The 18,191-nt window shown below is 40.4% G+C and overlaps 1 long non-coding RNA gene across 1 annotated transcript in view; it reads right to left on the reverse strand.

Moving 5' to 3' along the window:
* The window catches only part of LOC109252706 (uncharacterized), a 413,372-nt gene that overhangs the window by 277,444 nt on the left and 117,737 nt on the right, over positions 1-18,191 (reverse strand). The window contains exon 3 of the long non-coding RNA XR_008423024.1: positions 5,969-6,116. This is a non-coding gene — a long non-coding RNA (uncharacterized LOC109252706). The remainder of the gene's footprint in view (positions 1-5,968; positions 6,117-18,191) is intronic.

The raw sequence follows: 18,191 nt of genomic DNA on the forward strand, positions 1-18,191 counted from the left end.
CTTGTCCCCAAAGGACAGCAGTCTGATAGTGTAGTAAGAAAGAACACATACCCTGTTGACCTTCTCCTATAAAACAATTCAGTGTGGGTCAGAGAGAAGGAATAGAATTTTCATGCAGGCTTTAGGAAGTGAACTTATCTTGAACCCATGGAAATTTGTGAATTTCAAGAATCACAGCTTAACAGCAGCCCTTTAAGAATTTTCATTAACCATCTAGCCTGTATCCTTTTAAAGCAGTTATTGGTGTACTACTTATGGCAATCAGCTGACATAGAAAACTGCTCTCCACTGGACCTGGTTGTCCTTGATTTAAAAAGCAAAAACCAAATGCTGCGGAGAAGGTCCCCAGAGCTCAGTTCAGCAATACAATTGCTTTGACTTTAAGTTCAGAGATTGTGGCCAAAGCAAAGACACAGTTGTGTTAGCATCTTTTAAAGAAGGGATTCCTATTTGACTCTGGACCTTGGTTTTTACTCCTGAGATGGTTCAAAAAAACTTTGCTCACCATCATTTTTAACCTAACAGATTAGGTTAGGTTCTAAACCTTGAAAGTAAAACACAACTCCCCAAGCATTCTAGTCTTCCTCCCCTCTTTCCCATTAAGGAGATAAGAGAGAGACCACATGACATGGTAGAGAAGGGAAGAAAGCCGAAAGTAATATTTTATAGCACCTAATATCTGCAAAAACCATTACCGATATTACTACATGAAACTCTCTAAAACAGTCTCTTGAAGATAGACATCACTGACCTTGTCTTAGGTCAATCAGAAAACCAAGGCTCAGAGAGACTAAGTAACAAGGAGAAGGTCACAGAGCTGGTTTGTGGCTGAGGTAGTAGGTTGAGATGGGGGAAAAAATGGAGCATGTACTCCTAGTTCCTCTACCAAGGAACCATATCTTGGGGAAGCCAAATCATCCCCCTGGGCCTATTTCCTCACTTTCAAAGTGAGGAGATTTAGCAAACATACTCAAGGGTGGCCCCCATAACTAAGCCCATGCATGATCCTCTCCCCTGGAGTGTGGACAGGACTGGAGACTTCTAATCAGTAGGATTCAGCAAAGCCTACAAGATGTACAAAACCCCTATTACATAAGATTGTATCAACTCATCTTGTGAGGAGACTCTCTGAATGGTTTTGAAGAAGCAAGCTGAAACATGAGTGGCCATGTTGAGAAGGCCATACAAGAAGGGGCTGAGAGCAGTCTCTGGCCACCAGCTAGCAAAAGGGGAAGACCCCTGGTAACCTGCAAAGAACGGAATACTGCCAATAATCATGTACGTTTGCAATTGGAGTCTTCCCCAGTGGGCTCCAGAGAAGAACCTACTTCTCTGGAATGGAATTGGCTGACCCCTCGATTACAGCTTTGCAGAGGATCCATTCAAGCCATGTCAGTCTGTGAAAATCCTAATTCAACTGGCATTAAAGTATGGAAATTTGTGATCGTCCATAACAAACCGTGGACAAATTTGACAGATTTCATTGTTGGCTGATTCATCAGCTCAACATTACCATAGACTCTACATCTGTTCCAATTCTCTGCCTTCAGTCAACTCCCCCAGTGTTTACAAAATGGCAGCAGAAATTCCAGGCTTCACATCCAGACATAGGAAAATCTAGAAGCAAAAGATGGACCTCTTCTTCCTTACATGCCTTTTAAGAGTAAACCTTTGCCAAAACTACTCCCTCACATCCTCCTGATCAGAACTAGATTAAAAGCCCACCGATTATTGCCAAGGGAATTGGGCCAGACAGCCATTATTTGTTTATACCAATCAGGATTTACGCCTAGAGTTGAGGAGAATAGGCCACGTTTCACTGAGTCATAAGGGGGAGGCCTGGACACCGTAACATCCCTGGGGTTTGCCAGTCAGAAGGAAGAAATAAAAAGTGGTTTAGAGGAGGCAGCAGCGGGGCGTGTCACAATAACAAAAGTCCCTCTTGGCTTTGACATTTTATGATCCTATGAATAATCCATGTGGAAAACTATTTGTTCAACTGGTGTTTTCCAAATACCTCTCTGGTAGGCACTGTAGTCTGCATTTAGTATACAGTGGTGAATGAGACAAAAATAATTGCTTTCCCCGAGTATACAGTTCGGTGGGGGAAGATATAAATAAATAGGCAATTTTAATGCCAAGAGGGGTATGTACGGACCGTTCTGAGAGCATTCTCAGTTGCGGGCTCATTTCCTAAAGGAAGTATAAGTAAACGTCTAGAGATTCTCACTCGTGACTTTAGTGATGCTGGAGCGGAGACTGTGCCCTGTATGCTCATGCCCTTCATATCTTCCAGGAAATGAGATGTAACTATAAGCTACCAAGCCCGTCTCCACATAACTGACCCCCCAGAACTGCCCTGTTCAGTACACAAGCCACTAGCATACGTGGCCTTTGAAATGTAAGTGTAAATTAATTAAAATTAAATGAAAGCAGTCTCAGTTCTTCAGTTGCACTACCCGTATTTCACGTGCCCCAGTAGACACATGCGGGTAGTGGCTCCCATATGGTGGCACAGATCCAGAACATTCCCCTCCCCAAGGGAAGTGTACTGGGCAACACTGCCCTACAGCTTCAAGAAAGCTCAAGAAGCTTCAACAAAATTTACAAGCGTAGCATCTCATACACACTCCTGCTCCAGCCATGTGATTGCTCCTATTTTCCCATCTCCCCCCAGAAAACTCTCAAACCCATGTATGGTTTCCATTCCACATTTTTGTCCTTCTACCGAAGGTCCCTGGTCACGATCAAGACTTTCTCTACCAGATTAAAAAAAACAAAAACAAGAACAGTAACAGAAAACACTGGCAGAGTATGATAAGTTTTCATGGGCACTCAAAGAACCAATGGGAAGGGATGTAGCCACAATGTGATAGAATAACCCAAGGATAGTGGGGGAGTTCTTGGACCTGATCCTGAGTTCTCAGGCCGGTTTCTCTTACAGATGCCCTTCTAGCACCTGTAGCAACTGAGTTATACGTAGGGGGCAGTTTGAGGGTTAACAGTTGAGACTCTAGTCTGGTGATGAAAGGCCATCTGCTGGTTGCTCTGTTCTTCACTCCATAACTTGGAAGGAAACACCTCGGACAGATGTCATAGATCATAGGGGGAGGGGTGCTACAGTTGTTGCTAAATTAGGCCATTAAAGTTAAGGCCTGGAATAAAAGAGAGACACTAGTTTGAGGACTCAGGTGGTAGGGAACTAATGATCTGCTTGCCCGGTCATGTCTCCGTCCACTTCCATCCAGGTTTTCTATGAGTTACCATTGCCTTTGCTTACATTTGGAAAATGGTAAAGAGATATTAGCACGCTCTCTCATCATCCCCTGCAGTGACCCGGAGCACGATATGATAGAGCTGAAGAATTCTACAAACAGGTTCAGGGAAGCCTGCATTCTAAACAACACAAGGCCGGTGACAGGTGGTGAAGGACAGTCCTAAAATGAATGCAGGATGTGGGGAAAGGGTGAGGAAGCAGTGAGCAAGCCCTGATGGAAGTTTCCAGCACATACACACCGGTGAAGCCTCCAGCCTGAGACCGTCAGAGAGGCAGTGAGTGTGTCTCCAAGGCAGAGAGAGAGAGAGAGACAGAAAAATCAAACGAGTAAACAGACCGTAGCCAGGCAGAGGGAGCAAAATGGCCTGTTAACCAACACTTGCCACAACCTCAGGTGTCCCCTTAAGATCTAATACGTAGATACCTCAAAACAAATCAGATATGGAAAGAAGAAAAAAAAAAGGCAAAACCCCCGTTTATTTTTATTAATTTTACTTTGCTTGTTGGTGACCAGAAGTAACACCAGGTGGAGAAAATAACCAACACGTTCCGGATCGTGTTGGCAAAAGCTTGACACCCACTGGCTCCTGCGGCCCACAGAATCCAAAAAAAACAACTCAGGCTGCAAGCCTGGGAGGGTGATCTAGGAGGTCATGGATTCCCTGGTTTGGAAAGAGCTCAGCCCCGGGCAGCTTCCTACCTCTCTCTGCATTTTTCTCCTCTCTCCGTGAACTTAGCTAACCCTTGTCCTATCTTGGAATATATATCCTTACTAGAATTATGAAAAGCTCCACAATAAATTCAAATAATAACAGTGATAGCAGCGAGGGCTGCCAGGGCACATACTCAAAAACTACAACCATCTGAAGCTAGGAGGAGCCAAAGGGTGTGTTTGCTTTGGCTCCCGCTCCAGCTGTAGGCTGCGTGAGGTCGCCAACTACGTTTCTGTCAACAGAAAGAAACCATTATAACAAAATCCATGTTGATCAGGAAGTGTGACCACAGCGAGGGACGCTGAGGAAGTGCTGTTTTTATCATGCATTCTGAAAACGTGTCCTGAGTCCATCGGGGACAATAGGAAAATCCCCATTCCATCTGTGCGCTCACCTGCAAACCCCAGACAGGGCAGAGGGCGGGGCCGAACTGCCTGTAGAACACTTCTGGTGGGCGCATTGGCCTCCTCAAAGCTTTTTCACAGTGTGGGTGTGGGCAGCACGCCCTTCTTGTCACCTTCTTAGGTTTCTCTCTCTTTAGGTTTTAAGTCCTTTATTGCTGACTTCTGTTTCCCCTTTTTCAGATCTGACATTGGGGAGGCCCCCTGGATTTGGGCTGGATGTGTGATGACCCACGTGTTAATATACTGATAAAGAGGGGCACCTGGGTGGCACAGTCCGTTAAGCGTCCCAGTTGGGCTCGGGTCCTGACGTCGTGGTCTGTGAGTTCGAACCCCGTGTGGGGCTCTGTGCCTGGAGCCTGCTTTGGATTCTGTGTGTGTGTGTGTGTGTGTGTGTGTGTGTGTGTGTGTCTCTGCCCCTCCCCCCCTCTCAAAAGTAAATAAAAATATTTTTAAAAACTAAAAAGAAAAGAAAGAAATGGTCTAACCTGTTTATATATGTGTGTGTATGTATATAATAAATATATATATGTATGTATGTATGTATTATATACATACATACTGATAAAGTTAATGTGAAAAGTTAAAGGAATCAAGTCTCCCTGAACTCAGTCTACCTTCCCCCTGCTTCTGGGACATTCCCTGACATCAGACTTTCCAGGCCTGTGGCAGTTATGAATCTGGTTAAAATGCAGACTCAGGGGGTTGGGGACAAGAATTTTCATTTGTAACATTCTTCTAGGTGGTAGGTGGTCTTTGGATCTTTGGATACTAAAGCTTTAAAGAAAGTACAAATTTCGGCAGAAGATTGAGTACCCAGTGAGTGAGAAATGCTCACTGATTATTTGAGAACCTTTAGTACAAGGATTGGGATAAAGGAATCATCTTGATTCTCTGGGAAAGTTGGTCTCTCACAGGGGTCCCATCGCATGTTGCTCTCTGGTCATCTTGATATCAAAACTAGGTCCTAAGATAAGAACTTGAGCAGAAATAGTAGAGGGCCTTCTTTCATGTTTCTCTAATATGAGCCCTACTACTCAGAAGGACCCAAAAGAGAATACACTAATCATTGAAATAACATGGATTGTTGTAATATCAAGGGCACTAGACATTTACCTTCAAGAAGAAACATAACCATTGGAATGGTTATGAAAAGAAGCAATAAAACCTCATCTACATCCACATCTCGAAACACTAAAGTGTAACATTTAAAAGCAAGAGTTTTAGAACCAGATTCCTTTGGATCGGATCTTGTAACTCAACCATTAATTCACTGGTCAACTTAGAAGAAACTAATTTTCAAGGCTCTCAATGTTTCAGTGTCCTCATACACAAACAGCAAGAATAACAGTATTTGCCTCAAAGGTTGTTACTAGAATCAGTAAGATGACATATTTAAAGTGTCTAAGATATACCAGCATTTTAAGCTATTTCGACAGATGCCAATAGGGCCAAAGCCTCAAATGTCCAAATGGAAAAAGAAATCAGTTACACTTACTTTAACAGGAAACTTTAACATATGGTATTGCTATTATTATTGTGTAGTTTGTTCACCGTGCAGTGAATGAATTCCTCACCTTTGTCTAAGAATGTGAAAATCCCACTGGCCAACTTTGGTGTTGAATGCTGTTTTCCCTCTTCCTGAGAACGCAGGAGATTCAAGAACTTCTTGAACAAGAACTTCTCTTCTGGTTCAGGCAATATGGAAAGGAAGCAGCATCTTTCCTATACAAACAAGACCAGCTTTGTAACTTAGTAATGATAGTAGCATTGATAACTCATCAAGACTATCTGTACAAAAGCTTTGCCTAAAATCTTTTAGGTAGCATAAACAATGTCATGTCAACTCTGTCTTTTCTTGTTCTCCCAAGGGTCTGTTCTCACTTCCCATATTTAGCATATAGGTAGGCCCTTTTTAGAAGAATACTGGAAAGATAATTATGTGCGTGTTGTAAAAGTAAATGCTTAGAACCAAGGAAAGCCTTGAAAATACGAATGTTTCTTTTCTTCGCGGAAATCTAAAATACCACATAGATGCAAAAATGCATTCATTTATCCAATTCTTTTCCCCAAGGAAAGGAGCACCAAGGAAAATATATGTGGTTTCTACAGAAAAATGTTTGCTACGAGGGAACTCTCTAAGCTCAAACAAATAAAGGCAAGATAAAGGCAATTTATTGTTATGCTGTCCAGCATTACTCTTATGAGATTACTACTGTGATGAAAGATGTTGTCATAACACACGCGGCCGAGTGAACCGAATTCAAGTATTGTTGGGAGTTTTCCATTCTTTCTCCTTAAACACAGTCCTGTCAGTCTTGGAGCATCGAAGGAAGCACAAAATGTAATTACCAAGGTTTATGATAAGGAGTGAACCGAACCAATAGACAGAGACAAATTTTTAAATGCCAGCCAGTCTTCAAACTTTTCCCCTAAAACATTTCTTCTGCAGACCAATCTTCGTTTGCCATGAAGGAAACGTTGCCATTGCAGTGTCCTAATGTCAGCTGGAATTTTCTATCAGGCTTCATGTTGACATGGAAACTAATTTATTGCAGGGGGATGACAGGTGTAACTATTCAATTCCACTAAAGTTCTGAAACAAGTGCCTCTAGTAGGAGTCTCACTGAATTTCTCGAGAGCCCGTGCTGGGCTGCCCCAACCCCGAACCGAGCACTGGACTGGTCTAGTGGGTAAGAGGGGGAGCGATGTTTTTTCCATCCCCATTTGACCGATGGCCTTGCCGTCACAGCTGCCAACTTGGCAGTGGTCTGACGGCTGCCCGTGGCAAGCGTGGAGGTTGTGTGACGACGGCCAGTTGGAACGAACACGAAGTGCAGGGCATGTCATTGCAATGAGGTCAATGGAGTTTGCTCACGACCAACATTAGGTTCATTTGAACCCCTGCATCGGTTATGAACGAGTTCCAATTTATAAGAATTTAATATCTCAGAGGGGTTCGTTTTCTACATTCATAGTTTTTTTTTTTTCCTTCTGGTTCTGAAGGCAACGAGGAAATGGAAACAGAAAATTCAGATGATTCCACTGGGGTGAAGCACAAGCAAATATTCTTCTTGCTCAGCGCTCACGAGAGCATCATGAGTTTTCAGTTTCAAGCTCAATTTAACCAAGCCTTTTGGGCTCTGAGTTTCATTTACTCCAGGCCAAACAAAACTTCCTCGTGGCAGAAAAAAAAAAAAGTGGAGGGGGTGGGGGGAGACAGAAAAGAAAAAGAAAAAAATTCTCAGAGTAAAGAAAGTCCACACAAAGATTTCTGAACATTAAGAAACCTCTAAGAGAACAATGTCTTTATGCAACATGACTATCAAGCATACTGGATCGATTAAGCTGCAAATGGATTTTTTTTTTTTAATATTTACTCTCAAGACAGAGACAGAGCACGGGTGGGGGAAGGGCAGAGAGAGACGGAGACCGAATCGGAAGCAGGCTCCAGGCTCTGAGCTGGCGGCACAGAGCCCGACGCGGGGCTGGAACTTGTGAACCGAGAGATCATGACCTGAACCGGAGTGGGACGCTTAACCTACGGAGCCAGCCAGGAGCCCAGAAAATAGATTTCTAAAGCTCTTTGGCCTCACAACCTTCACCAAGTCCCTAAGAAGATCCCCTCCACATTACAGTCACTAACTTTTCCCTACCCTCATTTCTCTCTCGTTCTCTTCAAATTACTATTCTCTGGACATCCGCTAGCCCCTAAACAATGCCAGTGTCAGGTACAATTTATGAATCCTTAATACATTATCTGGGAGCGGGCACACTTACCAAAACAACTTTCTCAAAATGAGAATTACTAAGGAATCCCACGGAAGAGGAATGAATAAAATGAGGGTAAGGTCAAACCTTAAGGACTCACAAAGGTTTAGTTCAGGAGGTTCAAATCCAAAGGCAGGTGACTGCATGGGAAGAAGCCAACACAATGAGCCCAGTTCTTCGCCAGCGCATACATGTCCCTACCCTGCATGAGACAGCGGGGTAAAAAGCAGAGAATCTTTGGGGGCGCCTGGGTGGCTCAGTCATTTAAGTGTCTAGCTTCGGCTCAGGTCCTGATCTCTCAGTTCACGAGTTCCAGCCCCGCATCGGGCTCTGTGCTGACAGCTCAGCGCCTGGAGTCTGCTTCAGATTCTGTGTCTCAGTCTCTCTCTTCCTCTCCCCTGCCCTCTCAAAAATAAACATTAAAAAAATTATTTTTTTAAAAAGAAGCAGAGAATTTTCTTAAGTTCAAAGGATGTGCACCACGTGTCTGGATCAAAAGGTCCTAGGGTTTGGGCAACAGTCCATATCTTGCCAGGTTTAATTGGCTAATTGGGACTCTATTGTCTCCAGCTATCAATGCACTATACAAAATACACAATACTCCTTTCAGGTACAAGCCTAAAAGTCCACAGGGGTAAAAAGTAACCTGGAAGCTTGAAATGAGTTTCAAGAAAGAGAAAAACCAACTTCACGGTGAAGGACAGAGGAAAGAAGGAAAAAAAAGGCAAGACCGGATGGCAAATCCGCAAAACAAATTCAATTTAGGAAAGTCAAATGAAGAAAGGCAAAACCTGGGATGAACAAAATAATAGAAGAAAAGTGATTTTCTGAGGACGAATGAAAATTCTCAAAGAATGTTCGGGCATTTCACAGGGTTTTTACTGATTAATTTTGTTATGTTTAGCTCTGGCAAAACATATGGAAAGGGCATAACTACCAACCAAGCCTGTGAAACGCAAAGTGTACAGACAATATAGATCTCTGAATCTTCTCACTTATGTTAACTGATTACGCCTCCACTCTTGACCTATTAAACAGACCCATGCTTTTTCATTTTCTTCAGCTGTCAGAACCGTGTAGTAAGATATGATCTATTCGATGATGTTTTCAGTAGAAGATATTCAGCAAAGGCTCAACAATGACAAGGTGATTGTGCAAATCAAGAAAAACTTATCAGAGGAAACACACAACAAAGAATGATAACACATTCAAAACTACACACTTTGTGAATTTATAAATCACTGGAACAGTTATGAAAAGATTTTAAAATATCCCTGATCTTAAGGTTAAAAACAAGATCGCGATTAACCTTGAAAGTGTAGATTTATTGCGCAGGTTTCATGCAGTTAGGCATCCAGACCACTTGAGTTCCATTTTAGCCCCTTCTAGAACATTCACAACTGCCTCTGGCTGCTACCAGCAGGGTGATTTAGAAGTCGGTGATCCTCACAGTGTGGACACAGGAAATTCCCAGCATCACCTGGGAACTTACTACAAATGCAAATTTTCACACACATCCCTCCTCTCTCCTCACTGAATCCGAGACTCCTAGCCCAGAGGTCTGTTTTAACCAAACCTCTGAGCGATTCTAATGTACACGCAAGTTTGAGAACCACTGATATAAGCAGGGACCAAGGAAACTCCACAAGCTAAGAAACACAAACAAGGCAAAAAGGGAAATAGAAACATGAGTCAAGAGAGATGGGAAGAAAAAAATAAAATATTAAGGCATACTATGAAAGAGAACAGAAAGAGATTTGTATTTTTTGAAAAAAAGAGAAGAACACCAAATCCCTGTTTCTACTTCTATGACCTCAGTGCCTCAGGTTACTTACCCAGTTTTGAAGATATTAAGAGTCAGGGTTTCCACACTGTGCCTCCCCCCGCAACTTAGGAAACAAATCGTGCATTTTTTCTCAGTTAACACAATCTGAATAGCATTAAGATCCCAAATTGCTATGGCCAGAGATTTATTTTGAAATCAATTGCTGTGAATAAGCAATTCTGTTATTTGATTCTATGAACCAAATTATTTAAAATAATATACATATCCTGCATTCTTAGGAAAACAAATAAAATATATCTATATATCTAAATAGATATAGATATAGATATCTATAGATCTATCTATCTATAGATATAGATATCTAAATATAGACATAGATCTATAGATCTATAGATAGATAGATCTATAGCTATATAGATATAGATAGACCAAGGAATCTTCAGTCTGGTAAGGTGGATTAGGAATAGTATAAAGAGTTCTGGATTTTCTCTACCATGATATAGCTTTAAAAGTGTTAGAAAACTTTCCTCCAGGCTTAGTGTTTGAGGAGAACAACATAGCAACAGCAGGGAGGTGAGTCACCCCAAATTCTACCTGAGTCGAGCAGTCAACAGCCATCTACCCAGACCAAGGAGGCCTCATCATAAACGGAGGCAGTTACCATTCACTCACGGGCCCAGGACCCCAGATAACCTACTCTGCCTCATTCCCTGGATTCAGCTCCTATTTCACGCATTCCCTACACATCCCCTCATCACTCATGCAACAGATAATTCACAGAGCACTTCTCTTCTTAATTCAGTTGTGCTATCGATTGTTACGCATACTCATACAAAGAAGATGTGGTGGCCAAAGCACAAATCTGTCCAGTGATAAATCTCACGGTTCATATTGCCCATTTCCCTACCTTCATCTCTCTACGGAGGGTATCAGATTGTGGTACAGGTCTGATCCCTTGCCTTTGGCGGGGCGGCACAAACTTTAAAAGCTAATGTGAGCTGAAGCACAGAAAGACAGTAGAAGGCCTTCAGGTTTCCACCTGGCCATCATTACCTCTGAAAAGCTTTCCCTCATCTCACAAATCTGCTATCCACCGTCTTCCTACGTGGTCCCATAGTGGACACCATATTGTATAAGCCTGACTGTCACCTCAACTAAGCCATAAGCTCTTTCAGCACCACGGTGTGCTTATGACGTTGTGGTTTCCAGTGGATGGAATTCCACCAATCACTAGATCCTTAGTGTGGATTCCACCAATCACTAGATCCTTGCTCACGTTAGTTAAGTGAATGAGGGCATGAGTATATAGTGCACTGAACTCTGGTTCAGAATACTTTTTTTTTTTTTAATTAGGCTTAGTGAGGCTATTTAACCTGATAGTAAATTTATAAATGTCTTCCAAAGTGGTTGTATCATTTGACATTTTTTTTTTAACGTTTTTATTTATTTTTGACAGAGAGAGAGACACACAGAACATGAGCGGGGGAGGGTCAGAGAGGGAGACAGAATCCGAAGCAGGCTCCAGGCTCTGAGCTGTCAGCACAGAGCCCGACGCGGGGCTCGAACCCATGAACCGTGAGATCATGAGCTGAGACGAAGTCGGACGCTTAAGCGACTGAGCCACCCAGGCGTCCCTATCATTTGACATTCTTATCAGCAACATATGGTATTTCTGGTTGCTCCCTACCAACAGAAGCAGATGGTATTTTCAGTCTCTTTAATTTCAGGAGTCCCAAAGTGTGTGTAGAGGTATCTCACTGTTGTTTCAATTTGCATTTCTCATGTGTACCTGGATGGTTCAGTAGGGTAAGCGTCAGACTTTGGCTCAGGTCACGATCTCATGGTTGGTGAGTTCCAACCCTGCGTCAGGCTCTCTGCTGTCAGCAGGGAGCCCACTTTGGATCCTCTGTCTCCCTCTCTCTGTACCTCCCCTGCTTTTGCACACAGTCTCTCAAAAGTAAATAAAATATATATTTTTTTAGTTTTTTAAAAATTTGCATTTGTCACCATTGACTGAATGCAAAGTATCTTGCGTTTCCTGACCATTCATATATTTTCCCTCTCTGGTGAAGTATTTAATTCTTTTGCTTGTTTTTTTTTTGCTAGTCAGTTGTTGGACCTTCCATTATTTAGTTGTATTCTTTATACACTCTGGATTCAAACCCTCTATCATGATACATGTTTTGCAAACATTTTCTCCCATTCTGTGGCTGGTGTCTTGATTTTTTTCATGGTGTACTTTGGAAAGCCAAACTTAATTTGATGAAGTCCAAACTTACTGTGTTTTTCTTTTACGGTACATGCTCTTTGTGTAGGATCTAAAAAATCTCATGTAACCTGAGGTCACACAGATCTCCTGCTCCAACTTTTTATGGATCTAGTTCTTACACTTAGGTCTATGATTCTTTTCTGTGATCTAAATGTCTTTAACTCAGGTCATGTAGTTTTTTCCCTGATGTCTTCCAGTAGTGTATAGCTTTGGCATATATGTTTAGCTCTATGATCAATCTGGACTGAGTTAATTTTTGCATATAGTGTGAGGTCAGCTTTGAGATGCAGATTTTGTCCAGCATCATTGGATGAAAAGACTCTTTTCTATTGATTATCTTGGCAATCAAGTGTCTATGTGGTGATCTATCTCTGGATTCTCTGTTTTATTCCATTAATTTATATAACAATCATTATACAGTGTTTATTTTTGTAGATTCACAGAAATTCTTGAAATCAAGTAGTTCAAGCCCTTCGGTTCTTTTTTTTTTTTTTTTTTTTTTTGGTTTGGTTTCGGGTTGTTTGCTTTTTTTTGTTTTTTTGTTTTTTTGTTTTTTTGGGTTTTTTTTTACCCCACATCATTTTGGCTACTCTGGGCCCTTCGTATTTTTAGGTAAATTTTAGAATCCATTTCTACAAAAAAGCTTGCTAAGACTTTTTCTTAGAATTTCACTGAATCAAAATCAGTTTGGGAAGAACTGGCATCTTAAAATCGTTGAGTCTCTGGATCCATAAAGACGCCATATCACTCTACTCATTCAGATCATCTTTAATTTTTCCCATCAAAGTTTATTGTTGTCAGTGTAACAGGTTTTGCATAAGTGCGGTTATACTTCCTACTCTGTTGCAAATGTTGCAAATGGTGTTATTTCTTTTTAAATTTCAAATTCCAATTATTTGCTGCCAATATAAAGAAATGCAATCACTTTTGTATATTGACCTTATGCCCTGCAAACTCGCTAAACTCACTTACTATTCTAGTAACTTTTTAAAGAGAGATTCCTTATTCTCTAAACAAATGATCGTTTTATCTAAGATAACGAGAGTTTTACTCCCTCTGCCCCCAGTCGGTGTACCTTTCATTTCCTCTCCAACCTGCATTGCACTGGCTCGGAGTATCACAGCGATAGTAAATAGAAATAGTTGGTGTGCACGATTTTGTCCTAATCCCCTTCTTAAGGAAAGCATATTCAATTTTTTGCCATTAAGTATGATGTTAGCTGTAGGGATGTGGAGGTGCTTTTTACATGGAGGAAATACTCTCGTATTCCCAGGTTGCTGAGGTTTTTTTTTTTACCTTGAAAGAGTTGACTTTTCTCAAAGGTTTGATTATTGTTTTGTTTTGTTTTTCCTTCCTTGAGATGGTTGTATAGTTCTCCATCTATATCTGTTAATGTGATAAGTTATATTGAATTATTATTTTTTTTTAATGTTAAACCAGGGACACCTAGGTGGCTCACTTGGTTGAGCATCCAACTTCGGCTCAGATCATGATCTCAAGGTTTGTGAGTTCGAGCTCCACACCCGCTGCCTGCCTCCAATGCACAGCCTGCTCCAGATCTCGTGTCCCCCTCTCTCTCTGCCCTTCCCTGCTCACTCTCTCTCTCAAAAATAAATAATCATTTTTAAAAAATGTTAAACTAATTTTGCATTATTGGAATAAGCTCCAAGTGGTCGTAAGTATCATCCTTTTTATTGCTCAATTGCGTTTGCTATTTTGTTAAGGATTTTTGTAGCTATGATCATGAGGTATATTGGTCTGCAAATTTCCTGTAGTGTATTTGTATCAGGATAGTGCTAGCCTCATAAAATGAATTGGGAAGCATCATTTTTTTTTTTTTTGGTCAATATTCTGGGGGACTTTTTGCGCTGTTATTTATTTTTTTTTTTAATTTTTGATGACTTCACCAGTGAAGCCACCTGTCCCTGGACTTTCTTTGTGAGAATAACAATAACAACGCATTCAAATGATATGAAGCTATTTGTGTAGGTATTTCTTTGTGGGTGAGCTTTATGTCTCTTTGTGTTTGTCTTTCAAGGAGCTTGTTCCACATACTTGTCACAATGAGTGTAAACCTGTTTATACTCTTTTCCTTATCTTTTTATCATTGGCCGGATCTGTAGTTAGGTTCTTACCTCCATTTCTGATATTGGTGATTTGTGTTTCTTTTTCTGGATTAGTCTTGCCATGCATTTAGCAACTTTATTAATCTCTGTAAAGAAGCAGATTTTAAATTCTTTAAATTTGTTTGTCTCCAGTCTATTTCACCACTTCCTGTATTTATCTTTATTTCCTTCCTATTTTTTACTTCAAGCTTAATTTGATATTTTTTCCCCTTAAAGTAAAAGCTTAACTAAATCATTAAGAAAGACCGTTTTCTTTTCATCTGTGAGTAGTTCATGCTACCAATTTTATCCTAAGCCCTGCATTAGGTGCATTTCCCAAATTTTGACATGTTGTTTTTTTGTTTTCATGCGGTTCAGGGATTTTGTAATTTTTTTTCATCAACCCATGAGATACGCGTGTTGCTAATTTCCAAAATTTGGGAGATTTTTGCAGATATACTGCTGGTTGTTTGTTTCTAATCTAATTCTGTTGTGGTTAGAGAATATAGATGATATTCTTTTAATATTTCAAATATTGTGAATTATTTTAAATGATCAGAGTTTGATCTGTTTGACGAATGTTCCACGTGTGCTTTAAAAGTGTGGCTATTCTGTTCCTAGTCAGTGGCCTGATCCATAAATGTCACCTAGGTCAATCTGGTTAATAGTGTTGTTCAACTGTTTCATGTTTTTACTAAATTTCGTCTACTTATCCTGTCAATTACTGAAGCAAGAATATCAGCATCTGCAACTTTAAATTTTGCTTTGTTTATTCTTTCACTTCTGTCAGCTCTTTTTCATGTATTTTGGATATTACATGCACACTTAGGACTGGTGTATCTTCATTTTTTTTTAATGTTTATTTATTGTTGAGAGAGACAGAGCATCTGCAGGGGAGGGACAGACAGAGAGGGAGACACAGAATCCGAAGCAGGCTCCAGGCTCCGAGCTGTCCGCATGCATAGAGCCTGACGCGGGACTTGAACTCATGAACCGGGAGACCATCACCTGAGCCGAAGTCAGACACTTAACTGACTGAGGCACCCAGGCGCCCCATGACTGGTATATCTTCTCAATGAGATTCCTTCATCCTGAGGAAAGGACTCTATTTATCAATGGTAATTTTTCTTGTTCTGAAATCTAGTTTGTTTGAGATTAATATAGCCACTCCAGATTATTTTTGATTAGTGTTTGGATGGTCTTCTATGCCCATCCTTTTACTTCTAACCCATCTATATTTATATTTAAGGTGGGTTTCGTATAGACTGCATAATGTAGGGACTCATTTGCTTCTCTACCTCCAAACTGGACATTTGAAACCATTTCTATGTAATAGGATTATGAATATAGTTGAATGTAAATCTACCACATTACTATGTGCTTTCAATTTATGCCTTATATTGTTTCTTTTTTCTGTGTTATTTTGGATTAGTGGCTTTATTATTATTATTCCATTTTAACTCCTCTACTGACTTATCAAATCTATTGCTTTGTTTAATTTTGAGGATTGCTTTACTATTTACAATACACATCTTCATCATACTCTATCTTAAAACATTACATCACTAATATACAGTTTAAGAAACTTATCACAAGATAGTCCATTTCAGCTCTGCCATTCTTCACATGATAGACCCCATAATACACTGCTATCACTTTTGCTCTAGATAGTATTTTAAAAGATATTTACAAATGAGGAAAATATCTCTCATACTTCCCCACATATTTACAATTCTTGATTTTCTTATTTGTACAGATCTGAATTTTTTTTCAACTTTTTTTTTTTTTTTTTTTTTTTTTTAATTTATTTTTGGGACAGAGAGAGACAGAGCATGAACGGGGGAGGGGCAGAGAGAGAGGGAGACACAGAATCGGAAACAGGCTCCAGGCTCCGAGCCATCAGCCCAGAGCCTGACGCGGGGCTCGAACTCACGGACCGCGAGATCGTGACCTGGCTGAAGTCGGACGCTCAACCCACTGCGCCACCCAGGCGCCCCGATCTGAATTTTTATTTAGTGTCAAGTTCTTTAGTGAAGAGAACTTCCTGTAGCATTTTTTGCAATCAATGCTGGTCTCAAGAAATAATTTACAGATAGTTACATTGGGTATAGAACATACATTGGGCATAATCTGACATTTTTAATAAATATGTCTTTTTCTTCCAGTACCCTAAAATTATCGCTTCATTTTCTTTGGGCTTGCAGTTTCTGATACATATCTGCTATATATATTTCTCTCTCTCTCTCTCTCTCTCTCTCTCTGTGTATGTATGTATATATACACATATATATATATGCATATATATATATGTATGCATATATATATATATGTATGCATATATATATATGTATGCATATATATATATGTATGCATATATATATATACATGCAATGTGACATTCCTGACTGGTTTTAACATTTTATATTTATCGTTAATTCTCTGCAATTTTATTATGATGTGCATTAGTCTGTATCTTTAAAATATGTAATTTTTTAAAAAAAAATTTTTTTTTTAAACATTTATTTATTTTTGAGACAGAGAGAGACAGAGCATGAACGGGGGAGGGGCAGAGAGAGAAGGAGACACAGAATCGGAAGCAGGCTCCAGGCTCTGAGCCATCAGCCCAGAGCCCGACGTGGGGCTCAAACTCACGGACCGCGAGATCGTGACCTGAGCTGAAGTCGGACGCTTAACCGACTGAGCCACCCAGGCGCCCCTTTTTTTTATTTTTTTTTTATTTTTTTTTTAAACATTTATTTATTTTTGAGACAGAGAGAGACAGAGCATGAACGGGGGAGGGGCAGAGAGAGAAGGAGACACAGAATCGGAAGCAGGCTCCAGGCTCTGAGCCATCAGCCCAGAGCCCGACGCGGGGCTCAATCAATAACTCTTTCTCTGTATGACTCCCCACTCCTAGTACCATGCCTCACAAATTCTAGACTCCTTGACCTTCTGAACTCTAGGATCTGTCTCCTCAACTCAGCAAGATTGCTGGATTCTGTTTGGGTTCTCCTCTCTGTGCTGCAGTCCAGGAATTTTCTCAAGGCACAAAGTACGCCCTTCATTTGCATTCATAAGTTTTAGATTTAGAAATATTGCTATCTACTAACAAAAAGAAATTATAATAAATAGTCTGCATTAAGTTTGATAGTATCAAAGGGTTTTTTTTTGGGGGGGGAGGGGCTCTAGTGAGGGAGGGGGCAGGGATTCCTTTAAGAATTTCCCCGTAACACTGGAAAATGCTCTGATGATTTTCTGAAATTTGGTTTCTTAGTTTTCTGATAAATCGGATTCACAGATAATTTTACCTGGCTCCAGTCACTGGATTAAGGAATAAAAATAAAACACTAATAAGGCACTTTTCCTGAAGAAGGTAAAACAATGAGTATTAGCCTTCTTCCATTCATGAGGAAGCTGGCACAGAGAGTGAAAGAGACTTGTCAAAAGTCACACAGCCAATAAATTGTTGGAGTCGGGAGCGATCTCAGTCATTAATTTTTATCTAAGAGTTTAAAATACTTACTGGCTACAATCCACACATGAAAAGTTTCTCAGAATATGTCATTTTGCTGGAAAACTTCTTTTTCATTCAAAAAACAAAAAACAAAAAAACAAACCACATCAGGGTTTTTGTATCTTCTTGATGCCAATAGTTCTCTGTGTCAAAAATTCAGCCTTCAGGGTATGACACTGACATAGAGTTTTGAACTAGTAATTTGTTATCATAATTGCTATTGTAAAGTTAAAAACATTTCTTACCCCAATCTTCTTAAGTCTCACAACCCTGTGAGAAAATGAAATGTGGACTATAATATCTGAGTTTCAGAGTTTCCAAAATTCTGAGACTCCCTAAAGGCATCTCACATGTG

This window comes from Panthera pardus, unplaced genomic scaffold, assembly GCF_024362965.1.
Source record: "Panthera pardus isolate Hobbes unplaced genomic scaffold, ASM2436296v1 HiC_scaffold_17, whole genome shotgun sequence".
In the NCBI taxonomy this organism is placed as follows: Eukaryota; Metazoa; Chordata; class Mammalia; order Carnivora; family Felidae; genus Panthera; species Panthera pardus.